General features: G+C 34.2%; 1 long non-coding RNA gene across 5 annotated transcripts; it reads right to left on the bottom strand.

Annotated features, from left to right (window-relative positions):
- Positions 1–1,387: 1,387 nt before the first annotated feature.
- On the bottom strand, positions 1,388–13,627 carry LOC149771966 (uncharacterized). Of its 5 annotated transcripts, none has more exons than XR_016418073.1 (4): positions 13,547–13,627; positions 9,542–9,700; positions 7,797–7,845; positions 1,388–3,693 (listed from the first exon to the last, which is right to left on the bottom strand). It is a non-coding gene; the product is annotated as an uncharacterized LOC149771966 (long non-coding RNA). The 5 variants fall into 5 exon arrangements; XR_016418075.1 differs by having other exon boundaries at positions 9,542–11,269; positions 13,547–13,614; XR_016418074.1 differs by having other exon boundaries at positions 13,489–13,611.
- Positions 13,628–15,205: the final 1,578 nt, after the last annotated feature.

Below are 15,205 nucleotides of genomic sequence, written 5' to 3'. Positions count from 1 at the left end.
GAAATATTTAAGAATCTGTCTTCCCTGAATCATGTGGACGTTTATGGCAAATTTGTTCCATTAGATGTGTTACATCACACAAACATGGCATTAGTTCTATGAAACATTTAGTTTGTTGAATAAATCCTCAAGCCTCTTTCAGTTAACAAATAACCACAATTGCTTTTTCTACTTGACTGATATTAATGTCATTGTCATTCACTTAGTCAACAAATATTTTCTCAATCTTAAATCTGTTAGCATGTAGATTGCCTTCATGTTTCAGTCATTCTCCTGTTCTCACCATGAAAGTAAGTCAGCATATATACATTGTTTGAAGCTGCTGAAATAGACGTATTTTCCTCAATACAGGACCCGCACTTGGGAGAAGTAGACAGTTACGGTTTCGTAGTTTCAACTCAGGGGTGGGGTTGGGAAAGGAGTGTGCTGTTCTTTTAGCCATTTCTACATTTGTAACTGTACTGAACTGGAGAGGAAAAAAACCAAATGCAATTATTCTCTGTGAATTTAGCATGGGAATTTTTTTTTATAGTCATGCATGCCAACTACCAAACAAACATAATGCAAGAAATTATTCTGTCTATGAAGTGCTGGTTGGGGTGGGGTGGGGAATAGAAACAATAATGGCAGAATGATATGCGAGAAGGCAAAGAAATCAGCTGAGGATCTCACTCCTATTAATTCAGAACCCTTTATGTACCATAATTCCTATGATACAAATGTAGGAATTGAATAGCGATGGAATATAATGACATTTACCCAGGTTTCTGTGAGTTATTCGGGTTTCTTTAGCTTTATGGACCTCACGTGTTGGCAATATTAATGAGAGTGTATAAACCCAGAGCTTGTGATGTCTTACAGCAATCAGCCACCAGGGGCCTGTTTATAGTGGTGTCAAGCACTAGGGCATCATGATGCAGACATGTGGCATGATATCCCTCTTGGTCACATTACCCTGACACTGGGCAACCAGACCACCAGGGCAGATATATATATATATATATATATATATATATATATACACACACACACACACACATACATACACCTCCTGAAATGGAAAATAATTTAATGAAAGGAAAATAAATATTTTGTCTTATCATTTCCCATTATTAATTTTATGTCTTGGCCTGTGCACTTTATATATAGGGACTAATACTGATTTTAATTTTAATGATAAAAGTACATCTGATAATTGTGAGAAGGTAATTGTGAGAAGACAGTAGATATACAATCTAGGACGGAAATAGAAGTCAAATAAAATAATTTCTTTTGATTCAATTATTTCCCTATTTGAAGAAACGAATTGTGGATGCTTAGAATTATGACAATGTGTGGCCTAAAAGTATGGTCTTATGTACATGCAAGTAATAAAAAAAATATTGTATGATGTTAAATGTTTTATTAATTTTGTTTATTTCACACAGAAACATTAAAGACCACAACATCTGAATAAAAAATGAATTTGAAATCATGCAATGAAAAAGACATTGCCATTTTTTCATTTCTTTCCTTAATACTTATTACAAGGCCTCTTAACATGTGAAACAAGTCTTTATTTAAATGCAAAATCTCAAGCACCAAAAATGCAACTTCTTAGTATATAAATTTTAATTATAGTTACAACGAAATTAATGGTGTTTACAAATCACAATATAACTTATACACTCGTCAGAAGCTGTCCAGGTGTGTAAATTCTTGAAAAACATTTGGGACACAATGGGGGTCAATGGAGGTGGCAGACTGGTAAAAAGATTTTGAAAAGCAGGACATCTTTTATGTACAGCATCTTACCTATCTGAAAACATTATTAAAGCATATACTGAATAAAATGGTAGCAAAATATGAAGAATGCAGTACAACTTGTCATTCATTTAAATCACTGTTGTAGACCTAAAGGACAGACATGGTAGGCATTTGTAGCCTGGGAAAAAGCCTTTCAGTGTCCAGGGAAGCCAAATAATGGTGGCTGTGACAAAAAGCCAATTCTAAATATTTCTAATGGTAAAATTGGAGTACAGCTTCTGCATTTATTGGGTATACATTTTTTAAAGCTTAATTCCTCAATTATTCATTTGCAAACACTCAGTGTAACTTTCACTACATTACTGTGTAGAGATTTAAAGTCTATAAAGCAATTAAAAGCCAAATACTGTATACTTACTGAAAAGAAAATTTACACTTACAAGGAATGTACTTCAGTAATTTTCATCTGCACCCACATATTTTGTTTGCAGAGGTACATTGTACCATTATTTAAAAAGTTCAGGTGAAACACTTAACATGTATACTGTACTCTTACATTAAAGAACTGTACAATTTGCAATTGCAAATGACTTGCAGTCACAATTAGAAAATCTCAATGACAATGTTTGGACTGAATACAGAAAATATATACATTTCAAAACATGCTAAACTAGGTAAGTAAATTATGAAACAACAGTGTACATGTTTTATACAAAATGGATTTTTGTTACCAAAAGAACAATTTTTCTGGGAAATTCATCAGACTAAATTTTCACCACAAAACATTGGTCATTTGGATGTCGTTTTTCTAGACATCAATAAATGAAATTTATGGTATCCAAAAATGGTTTACTGTTGCAAAGGCAACATTCTATCATGCATGTACATATTGTTCACTTTGTTACTTGACAGGAGGAACACATCCACTACCCACCGTTTCTTGCCCATAGGCAACTACTTTCTACCCAGATAGCCACCAAAATATTTAATGTGAATACTCTTTGGACAACAATTATTGCCCATGGTTTGATGCCAGTTCATGTTTCATATATTTATGAACATATATACATATTTAGTGCTTTAAGCCAGTTACTGACACAAGTACATGATATAAAGCATGCACACATGATAATCCAATCATTTAAATAGTGGAGCTCCCCCCCCCAAGATTCATTCAATTTTAGCTTATTTACTACATGTTCCATATTTTTAAGCTTTGCTTTTAGGGATGTTCCATTTGAACATACATAGTACCCAGGGAAGGCAGTTAAAAAAAATATATGTACATTGATTTCACAGATTTCATATTTAACTGATAAGAAAATTCTATACTGCATCAATGGGTGAGTATCCCACTTTGAAAGTGCCTTCCTGGGTCCCATGTATGATTTAATGGAATAGCAATTAATCTGGCTGCCATCATTTAAATTTAATCAGCAATCAGAAGTAATCTGTAATATGCTTTTTACATTTCTTTTATTTTTTTTACCAAGCTGAAATAATAAGCAACATCTTAACCATTATTCAATAACACAATCATGTAAAATACAGTTGGAGCAGATGCCTTTGCTAAACAAGAAAGGTAAACAATAATGAAAAGTGGAGCTCTATTAATTGCTCTTGCAACAGAGCAAAATTTTAACACGAGTAAACCAGTACTGCTTTTTATGAGTAAAATCATGGAAACAGCAGAAAGTGTGGTCAGAAATGTACATCCCTTTCAGTATTACTGTATACTGAGTTAGCAATACAAATAACATGTTTACTAATAATTGGTGATTCTTGATAAGTTGTGCTGTTGAAGACTGACGAATTCTGCTTGTGCTCTGACAGATGAGGCAGAGGTTGCATTCTCTGTGTAAATCTGCAATCTGTAGCAGGTACATGGATTTCAGTGGAGCATAACCTTGTTCCTCTCAATCATGAGAACGACATTCATCACTGGATCTAAAAGATAAACCTACAATATTTAGTGACAAATAATGCACTTAGCAGCCAGAAGGAATCATTAACCCATAAGCAACTTTCACTGTATTACTTGCAATATTTCCAAGACAGAAGAATACATTTTCAAAGAATCTGTGAACTTGAAAGTTTTAGCACATGTTTATCCACTAGGGTCCGTATTTGGAGGGTCTTTTATACGTAGGGGTAATTTTACAATTAATACTATGGACAACATAAGTATGTCACAGTTTCACCTCCTGTAAAGAAAAGGAGAGTTAAATACGATAGTGACACAGATCTCTAATTACCAATGAATAATCTAAAGCAAGATATTACTCTTCATTACAGCTTGTACTAAGTATAACTACAGTAGAGCTGAGTAGCCAGTATCGTTTCATTATTTACAATATAACTTTTCAAAATTGAAACTGATGAAAATGAAAGTTTCTTGTAATAAATATTAATTACTTATTGTCAATTTCATATAACTTCCATATATTAAATGTGATAATATGTGATTACTATGTGACGTTTTATGTTATTTTTCTTTGCTCATGCTAATAACCTGTGTAATTGGGATGCAATGGTCACACCACAGCCTTCATTAACATATTTGCATTAATGAGCCACATGTAAACATTTGCACATGAACTATATTACACTAATGAAGAGTGGCCGAGTGGTCTAAAGTGCTCTCCATTATGGATCACTGCCATCTCACGTATGTCTGCATGGGTTAGAGTCTCAGATTCAGCCAATGTGGGTATGTGGGAAAGCTTGCCAGTAGCTTCTCGTGGGTCGGTGGTTCTTTCTATGGGTTTTCCCTGGTTCTTCCTCCACCATTAATACTGGCCGCCATGTATAGCCTATTGTGTGCTGAAAAATGGCATTAAACCCTACAACAACAACAACACTAGTAAAGAGTTCTTTTTGCTTTAAAGGAAAATATTGGGTGAGATAAATAATATACGTTGGGGTTTGGACTCCCAATGTAACCCCTTGACTGCGATTTACTTGTCTTGGTTAAAACCATAACATAGATTTTATATGTATTTCCCAGAAAGGATGAATGGACAGATGAAAATAATGAGAACGAAGTAAGAATTATTTTATTTAGCAAACAGAAAATGAATTTCTTTTTTTCTGAATTTCTATGAAGGAATGAATCAATTTAAAAGATTTTTTCCATATCATTCCAGAATAGTTTTCCTTTTAAAAATATCATAATATATTTTTAAAAAAGTTATGGCAATTAACATTTCAGATGAAATGTTACTATTAGGAACTGTTATGTTAATAGATTTAGGTGTGGATCTCATCAAGAAAAGGAAAAACATTTTTTTCTGCAGTATAATTGCAGCAACTTTTTTTCTTCACTTTTGGAAACATTTTGGTGAAATCTCTAACAGTTAGAGAGCTTAGTGAACTGCATCAATGTTTGTTGAAAAATAAATTTTATGCTGCCAAATAATAATATAAAGATCATGAAATAAATATATCACTCTTTAAATGACTAGCAAACAATTCATACAGTGACAATAGTATTAATATTTGTACGTAAGAGCATGGAAGCATTATGGCAGTTTCACTTACATTTAGCTATGCAACTCAATCAACAGTTTGTTATTCATAAATACTTATATCTACCATATTTACCATACATGTTGAGACACCATAAATTAATTCTGAATGTACATTTTTGTGCACTGTATGTTCTGGGACAAATTGTTTCTTTTCCACTCTTAAGTTGTGGGCACGTTTTAAATCATTTGAAAATTACATGTCGGAAAATGCACTCCAACTTAAATTTTTATTTAAAAAATTATAAAACTGTACTTTTGTTAAATCCATTGCAGCATCATCTCAACAACCCAACCCTTCTCCTGCACATATATGATCCATTCCTTCAGTGCATGAATATCTTTTTAGTTTTGTCATACAGTGAAAATGTATTGTTGGACGCAACACATCTCCTTAAGCGGAAACTGCATGGACTAAAGTCATTTTATTTAAGATCTGCACCAGCCATGCTAATTCTCACACTTTCAACCACCATCTTATTGTCAGTCCATCCAGGAATGAGATCAAACCACACTGGAATTTCATCCATCTTAATGATCATATTGTCTGCAAAATCATCTACTCTTCTGGGCTTCATGAATTCATCAAATGATTTTATTTTCTCCAAATCATCTAGGTGACCCTGGATCATTGATGTCCATGCATGAAGTACTATATTATGTCACTTTAAAAATTGTTTCATTATTTCAATTTATTTCCAAAATTCCTGTGAAAACTGGTCAAACAGAAGCAAAGTAGTTTCCTTATGTGGGCCGACTTTGTGTGTGTGTGTGTCTACACATATATATATATATATATATATATATATATATATATATATATATATATATATATATATATATAAAATCAGAACACTTAAAAGAATCCAAAGTCAGCTTGCTTTGAAAAAAATAACCTTTATATTGATATCCTTTAAAAAATAATCGGCTTAAAAGTATCCAAAGTTGGTTTCCAAGGTCAGCTCGCTTTGCAACAAAAAAATAACCTTTGTCTTCAATATCCTGCTGGCAAAATGACAAATAATGATTTTTATTTGCAAGATACTGCCATATAATTGAACTGGATATAATTTGAATTTGATTTGATTTGAATTTTTTTATATACGTAGCTTTAACAATTTTTCAGTCATATCGCTACGATGTCTGCAATGTGGCAGTTTATAGTGATGTCTAACAGTGGGGCATCATGCCGCAGGCATGTAGCATGATGTCCCACCAAGTCACATTATCCTGACACCAGGCCGACCACTCCTAACACTAACCTCTTAATGCTGAGCGCCAAGCGAGGCAGGAACTGGATATAATACAATCTTGGTTATTTTGCACATAACACTGTGTCATGGGTGAATGGCACATACCTTCAAGCAATCATTCATGTCTCTGATGTATATTTGGAGTGTGTGGATACATTTTCTTTAATGCTCATGATGGAAAAAAGAGAGGAATAAGTGATAACAATACAATGTTAATTGATAACAATACAATGTTAATTTCTTTCATTTTATTATCAAATAAGTGTTTTGTTTATCAATTTTAATGCAACATGGGGGTACAAATTAAACACAAATTTATTTCATTTTTTAAGTCTTGGAACATATGACCTAGGTGTAAGAAAAGTTTCAACATAAGTTCTAGTACATGAAAAAATTTGTGTCCAATATATACAGTTATTATTAATAGGCAAGTAGCACTAATTTATAGTAATATTGATAGACAATGAAGCCTCTGCACAAACAATAATGTATAAGTTCAAAATAGATCATCCATTTATTAGAACCACCACAATTTTCTCTCTAAAATGCTGCGAAATGTAGTAGATTGTTCATATGTTAGTTTAATTATCTGATTATATAATACAGAGAAAAAAAGTATCTCATAAATATATACCTTGAAATGAAGCTACATTGAACACTGATAAACTGAACTAATTTTTTTCAGCAGCTTAAACTATAAAAATTGATGTTAGAAAAGTAAATTAAGTCAAAGTACTGTCAACAATGCTCATTACATTGCTATTGAGACAAATGATGCCTCTAACTTGCATAATCTAAATTCAGATCAAAACTTGCTTTAACTGCATTCAAATACATGAAATTGGAGTATTATCCATACAACTGAACCGGAATGATTGCAGTGAAAGTGTGTAGTATCCAGTGTGCTCAAGAAACAAAAATCTTAACATCAAATCAACATTTGTCGGGGGCCCCTGAGTGGCCGAGTGGTCTAAAGCACTCTCCGTTACGGATCACTGCCATCTCACCTCTGTCTGCGTGGGTTCGAGTCTCAGATTCGGCCAATGTGGGTATGTGAGAAAGTTTGCCAGTAGCTTCTCGAGGGTTGGTGGTTCTTTCCGGGGATTTTCCGGGTTCTTCCTCCACCATTAATATTGGCCGCCATGTATAGCCTATTGTGTGCTGAAAAATGGCGTTAAACCCTACAACAACAATGTCAACAACATTCGTCATTCTGATTAACTTACCTAAAAAATCTAATGTAATCAGGTAACGCAATATTTCCCTTTACCTTTGATGATGTAATTCTTCTGGAATTGCCCACTGCCTTTATTGGATCACTGAACAAATGAAAGAAAAAGAAACATTTTGCATTAGATGTCTGAACACCTTGTATACCACTGATGGAAACAAAAAGGAATCAAAACATACCCATCTTACATAATTTATTTCACCAACAGAAAGCAGAGGTCACATTTAATTGCATAAAGAGGTACCAAGTCTATTGGTAACTATCAGAAAATCTAGGTGATTAATATTTACATCTGAGTTAACATTAAGTCAGTACTCAGAATTTAGTCCCTACCTTTCTTAACGTATAACCCCCCTCCTGCTGGTTCAACATGTAATCATATTGTTTGTTTATTGACTGGTGTGTGTGTGTGACTTGGATTTTTAACGTAGCTTTAACAATTTTTCAGTCATATCGCTACAATGTCTGCAGTGTGGCAGTTTAAAGTGATGTCTAGCACTGGGGCATCATGACACAGACATGTAGCATGATGTCCCACCCAGTCACATTATCCTGACACCAGGCATACCAGTCCTAACATTAACCTCCTAATGCTGAGCGCCAAGCGAGGCAGCTGTTAGTACCATTTTTGCAAGTCTTTGGTATGACTCGGCTGGGGATAGAACACACGACCTCCCGCATCCGAGGCGGATGATCTAATCACTAGGTCACCGAAGCGGTTTGTTTATTGACTGGAAGGCATTTTAGTTACTCTTTGTAACAGTGTCGCTTTAGTACAATTGTCTAAGTTAGAAGCTGTGCACAGTCAGTGATAAAGCATCTTTTGAATCAAAGCTGTGTTGCTACATGAAGTTTTATCACAATACTTTGTGCTTTGATTTCATCTGGGACTTATTACAATATTATATATTTCTAAGCTTTCTTGACATAGGACGAAAGAGTTCTTTGTCTCTGGTAGAATTAACACATGATATATTTTCTTGACCGGCAACTGTAAGATTATTTGTTAGATGTTAATATTTTGGGATACATCATACAAAGTTGTTTTTCAGTTTGGCCAGTGCCTGTGAACTCTCTCTCTCTCTCTCTCTGTACTTATTACCTACAATGTAAAATTGCTTTCACTCCGAACTTTAGGGAAAAGTTTGCTCTACTTGTGATACAGAGACTATCAATATACTAGAACAGCAGTAGTTAAAAGCAACAGCGGTTTATAAACATTCAAACTCATCAGCTTACCCATCATGTAAAGCTGAGTATCAAATGATACTAAATCATCACTACGAATATCCCACCCAAGAAAGATTAAAATTAATACTGCACATAATAATACAATATGTGTGCAATAACTTATATTTACATGCGAACAATTCAAAGTGAAATATCTAAGACATAATGGAAATAATGTGTTTAATCTAGAAAAATTATTAATTGTTGCTCACAGAAGGTTAAACCATTTAGTGTATTGAAGTAATCACAAAAATATTGCACATTTTTCATGTTAATGTTAAAAATAATACATAATTCAAAATGCCGATCCATAGCTTAAGGAACGGAAAATGTACCATTTTTTTATGACAAATTAAAATGTTCCCACTCTATTACAAAATAAATAATATTTCCCTTTCACACATTAATGTACAGCATATATGTTATGAGATGTGGCAGACAACTTTAGATAGCTTTTTATGTCTCATGCAGAATATGGGATAGTCAGTCACACCCATACTTCTAGCATGGATGCTTATACGAGTCATCTATGATATATCAAATGGAAAATATACCTTTGTAGCATCACATTTCTCAGCCTGTCCTTAGCCGCTGACTCATCTACACACCTTTATCAGAGGAATGGTCATGTGAACATCTTTTCGACTATCAGGTGACAAGGCCCATTTGTAAAGTCCATATAATTACCAAAATCAGCCAAAATCGACACTAATCTGCAAACAAAGTTAACAAAAAAAAAGAGAAAAAAGTTACAATGAAGAATTATATTTCAAGCACAAATGAACTATAATGACATTATGGTCAGCTGTTAAAACATTTCATCGATCCAACAACTTTACCCATGAACAGTTACGCTGGCAATAATATTCTGATAATGATGTTAAGGATTGTCCATAAAGCATGTATGCAAACAATTGGTGATTTTTTACCCCCTTTCTCATTACTCATTGCAAATCATACATTTTGTATCCACCCTTGTGTAAGTACATTGCTGAGTCACCACCCCCTTTCCAAGAATAGATGGGGCAATTGAATTTTAAAAGATGAAGTTATTAGTAGTCATTAAAAATAAGCAGCGGTTTAAATTAATACCATGTAAAACAAACTTTGAAAATGAAAGTAGGAAAGTATTAACATTAACTATAATAGTGATACAAAGGTTGAATTTTACAGAAATCGTAACCAATGCTTTTCTACAGCAAATGTAAATATTTATCTCTAGTAATAGTTTTAAACAAGTGACAGCAGCTAATATTTAGTTGACCTTAACTTTTATAGTCAAATATCAGACAGTGGCTAAAATTTTTATATCAACTTTGGAAAATTGGAATATTATCAGCCGTATCATCATTTGGAATGACTGGACCTCAAATTTTTATCATCAGCTTCGATATCATCAAAATCATGAACCATAACAGTTCTTTTCTCAGGTGACAATTTTTGTAAGGTGTGTGCGATCATGTGACATTTCATGATGGCTTAGGATGAGTAATTAATTTAAGACATGCTTCTGAATCTCACTTTTATAAAAGTAAAGGACAATAGGTGTCAAAAAGGCAATCAATGTGTCTATCCAAGTACAATACTGTCCCAGTCTGGCAAGGTATGGCTTCACATATTCGCATGAGGCACCAGGGTCTGGAATGCATAATCTGTTGGAATCATGAGATAAAATAACTGGTCATGGCAGAAAATGAAGAGGAAAAAATGTCTTCTGCAAAGTGCACCATGTGCAATAAAACTACAACATATCACACTTCATAATTCTAAGCAGATATTGACTCTGCCTGACATGGCATACCAGCCACTTTGCATCTAACTCATCTGCTAGTTATGTTTCTGACTTGATTAGTCTTCATAAACATCACAGTTATCAAGGAATATTGACCCCTATTGCTGCAGAACATACTTAGCAGTTACCCTGCCACATACACAGGCTAATGCTTTTTGAATTTTTTTCAACACCTCCCACCTCCACTCAATGAATACATACTTTATGCTCGACCTATTAGTGTCACAGAAAAAATAAAGTGACAGAATGAACTAATCATGTCACTATCACAAAATTTACCAGTACAGACCGCCCCGGTGGCCTAGTGGTTAGAGCGTCCGCCTTGGATGTGGAATGTCATGGATTCAAACCACAACTGAGTCATACCAAAGACTTCAAAAAATGGTAATAACAGCTGCCTTGCTTGGTGCTCAGTATCAAAAGGTTATTGTTAGGACTGGTCGGCCTGGTGTCAGGATAATGTGACTGGGTCGAAGATGATGCTGCATGTCTGGGGAATGATAAACCAGTGCTAGACATCACTATAAGCTGCCACTGCAGACATTATAGTGATATGACTTAAATTGTTTTAAAGCTATGTTAAAAATCTAAATCACATACTATAATATACAGGCAAATGTACATTTATATGGACAAGTTATTCCTAAAACTCGAACAGTACTGATTGTTATTGTCACCAGATATGAATATGCACTGACAAAGTTATCATTCAACTTAATGCATCTGTTGAACAGACTTCTGATGTTAATGATCAGCTGACTGTAAAATATCAATATGATTACCATCAAGGTTGTAAAATGTTTGTTTTAGGAGATTTTTGGATGGATTTTGGTACATATAGGATATGGGAGGATATGGACCAGTATATAGACCCAGCAAAGTCTTTATAACTACTAAGGTAACATACATTTGTGTGATGAAGCTGTATAATGTATATTTATCATTTAAGCAGACCAAAAATGGTCTTAAAACTTGTGTAGTTATGTCACAAAATTTATGAGACTCAGTCAATTCAGATTTTGATTTAAACTGATTCAAAATTTGAATTATTTCTTTCCTTTTGTTTTGATTTTCTGTTATCTACTATACATGAGTGCTTTGATATTTCAGGTCATAAAGTCTGCAATCAGCAAATAAGTTATTAAAAACAATGACCCTCAAGATATAATTTAAGTCTGTTGTTGTTTGTATTAAAATGAATTTATTTTCCACTATAAATCAGATGGCTGTGAGAAACAAACAATAAACAGACGTTATGTACAGTCCTAGTTGTGAAAGGGGAGTTACTCTGATATTGCAGTAAGACCAGCAACAAAACAATAATCTGATAATGGCATATACTTGTATTAATGTTGGAAATTTAATGTATAATTGTGTTGCACAAAGTGTAATCAACTTGAAAAATGGATGCTACTTCTATGGCCCTCATTATGCCACCTGTGCCCTACAGCAACAGAAACTTATAAGAAAGAATTAAAGAAATGCATTTGTAAATAACCACCCATGATGACTGGAGTTGCTCTGTGATTGTTGCTGAGAATGAACAATCAATATGAGGATGAAAGTACATATCAACCTAAGACTGTTTGAACAACAACCGGTGTTCCAATGAAAAGTAATAAATCGTGTACAATGCAGCTTTCAAGTCAATGCCTGTTAAATGTGAAAGCCACCAAAAAACGACATTAACATGCTTCACATTTTGATTCTTATTTGCTACCGTAGATTTGATTTCCTAGTCCTTGACCATTACAGTAATCATATGATCTAACTCTTGTATAACATTATCAGACAACAAACAGGCTAAACATTTTGTTAAAGTGATAGAAATTTTAAGAAGATATTGATTCTATCTGAGAACATAGGTTAAGGATATTATTTTGAAACAGTAGTATTCATGGGTTTACTTATCAAATAGTGTATGCGTCAGCAATCATGACATTTTTCCAAAATAAACTGGTGATTTAGAACTAGTAACCTATGGTCATGTGGTATATATAAGTACACAATATGTGGTGCAATAGATACAATAAATACCGAAAAGTTCAAATACCGAGATACCACAGAACCAGTATCGTCGGAAGCTAGGCCACACCAGACTGGTTTTTCCACAGGGGCTCGTATCGTTACTTACAACTGACCTGTCATACATGTACTATTTATGTTGTCCAAATATCAAAAATGGGGAGGCAAGGGTCAGAGGAAACTCGGACTAATGTACTATATAATAACTACAATACAGCACATGTATGACAGGTTCATTGTAAACAACGATACGAGCCCCTGTGGGTAATAATAATAACGGTAATAAACTTAGAAGTGTTTTATTCGGAAAGAAATGTAATTGCCAGTACCCAAATAAAATGTAACTTATTTCTTAGTAACGCTGTCAGTATACATACTACCGTGCAGATAAAATAATGCGATCTTATTACTAAACCACGAAAACTGATAACGGTCATAAATGGGTACGAGGCGTACTGTTTCGTTTAATTTCAGTTCTAATTTAAAAACGTGTCTATTGAAAAATATAAACGTACAAAGAATTCATAGATACGGTTATAATAATAATAATAATAAAACTAAAACTACTAGCGAAATAACCTTGCAATTCAACCAATCCACGAAAATTGATAACGCCACCAATGGAGGTCTAATTTCATATAGTACTTAAAAATTGTAATAGTAAACAAAATAAAATGCAATTACCAGCTCTGAAATGAAACGTACAATGAATTATTAATAACGGTTAAAGTATATACACTACCGGTCTGATAACATAATACTAATTTTCTAGCAGCACAAGTCTCAATGTCAATGTTATTTTCTAAAAACCACAATGTCCAATGAAAACCATCGTTTCAACAAAGTCATTTGCATATTTGCATAAATGAATATTTAATGATTGTAGGATTTCTCCATTATCCCAAGTGAGTCATTTCGTAGTGAACGCGGTCAGAAAATAAATCTTGCTAATGAAATGGTTTATGATGAGTAATGCATTGTTTTGTTAGAAAGTTAGTGTGGCAAAATAATGCCTACGCTCCTGCGTTGTTACCATTGCAGTGCATACTGACTGGAGTGTGAACATGCAATCATGTGTTGTGTATTGTACCATTTCTTCTTACGACATCAACTACTGAAAGGTCACAGTACTGGTTCACGTTCTGAAACTGTCAATTTCTTTTTACCTCACTTAAACATTTTGACATACACACTCACGTAGGTAGAGTTAGAAGTGTTACAGTACTGAGTGGCATGGTTTTTTGTTTGTTTTTGTTTTTAAAAATTGTGACTAGGATTTTTATGAAGTAAAGAAACTAAAGTACAGTGAACCTAAGGATGATGACCCAAGCTTACTGTCTATTGATGCGTGTATTTACTTAAGAAGAAATATGACCTCTGAAACACAAAGATATACGGCAAGCATGATTAGAATGAACATATCGGCAGCTAACTGTAGTAACAAAGGGGTGTTTTCCTTCCCGTCCGTGTAACTTCGAATTTCAATCCTCTTTCAAGACAAACTTGTATCCTTTTGTAGGGCTTGAAATAAAAACTGACCAAACTTAAGCACTTTGATATTTCCTTTTGCAGCAACAGACTATACAGCATAAATACTGTTACAACAATAGAAAGCCTTAAATCTTCGAGCAAAAAGAAATCTCCACTTTCACACATTGGCAAATTGAATACTGTTTCTTTTCTAGAGTTTTGGTTAGCCCATATATTCTTATTCTACAACCAAGAGACACTTACGTTTTATGCCAGGTCTATTCTGATCCAATGAGAGTGAAATTAATAGTGGAAGGCAAGTCATACACCCTTTATATACGCTGGTCTACCATGGATATAAAGTGACCCAAGATGTTTCACATGTAGTCATTTGACTTTTTGCAGTCAAGATGAAACGATCGAATTCATTTGGGAAGAAAGAAGAAGAAAGTAAGAGGCAGAAACTTGATCTATCGCCTCGTACCATCGCTGAAGTCTTGGCACAAATTCATGCCAGTGATTTTGAAGATGACATGAGTGAACCAGAATCCAGACCCAGAGAGTCTACACCTAGTTCACCAGTAAACCCTGAAAAGTACTATCATATTCGAGAGACGGAAAAGCGCTTCTCTAGGAAATTTAGAACCACGGCTTACACCTACACGGTGAAGTTTAAAGATTTCAAGTCCGACGTACCATTGGAGAAAGCAGAAGGGTTCATCACCGAGATGTGGGATTCTTTGTTAACCACACTGAAACAACAATGTCAAGCCAAAGAAGACGATTGCTTGAGACTTTCCATACAACACTACAGCTTGAAATCCCCAGTTTGGGTCGAGTTTAGCAGCCCTGCAGAATTGACCCCTTCCAAAGTCATGGACAAGATTCAACACGTACAACAATCCAATGACCAGTTTCACATCACCGATGG

Source organism: Sinohyriopsis cumingii, unplaced genomic scaffold (genome assembly GCF_028554795.1).
Source record: "Sinohyriopsis cumingii isolate HCF-2022 unplaced genomic scaffold, ASM2855479v2 utg001542l, whole genome shotgun sequence".
In the NCBI taxonomy this organism is placed as follows: Eukaryota; Metazoa; Mollusca; class Bivalvia; order Unionida; family Unionidae; genus Sinohyriopsis; species Sinohyriopsis cumingii.
This window is presented reverse-complemented; position numbering and strand designations above follow the sequence as displayed.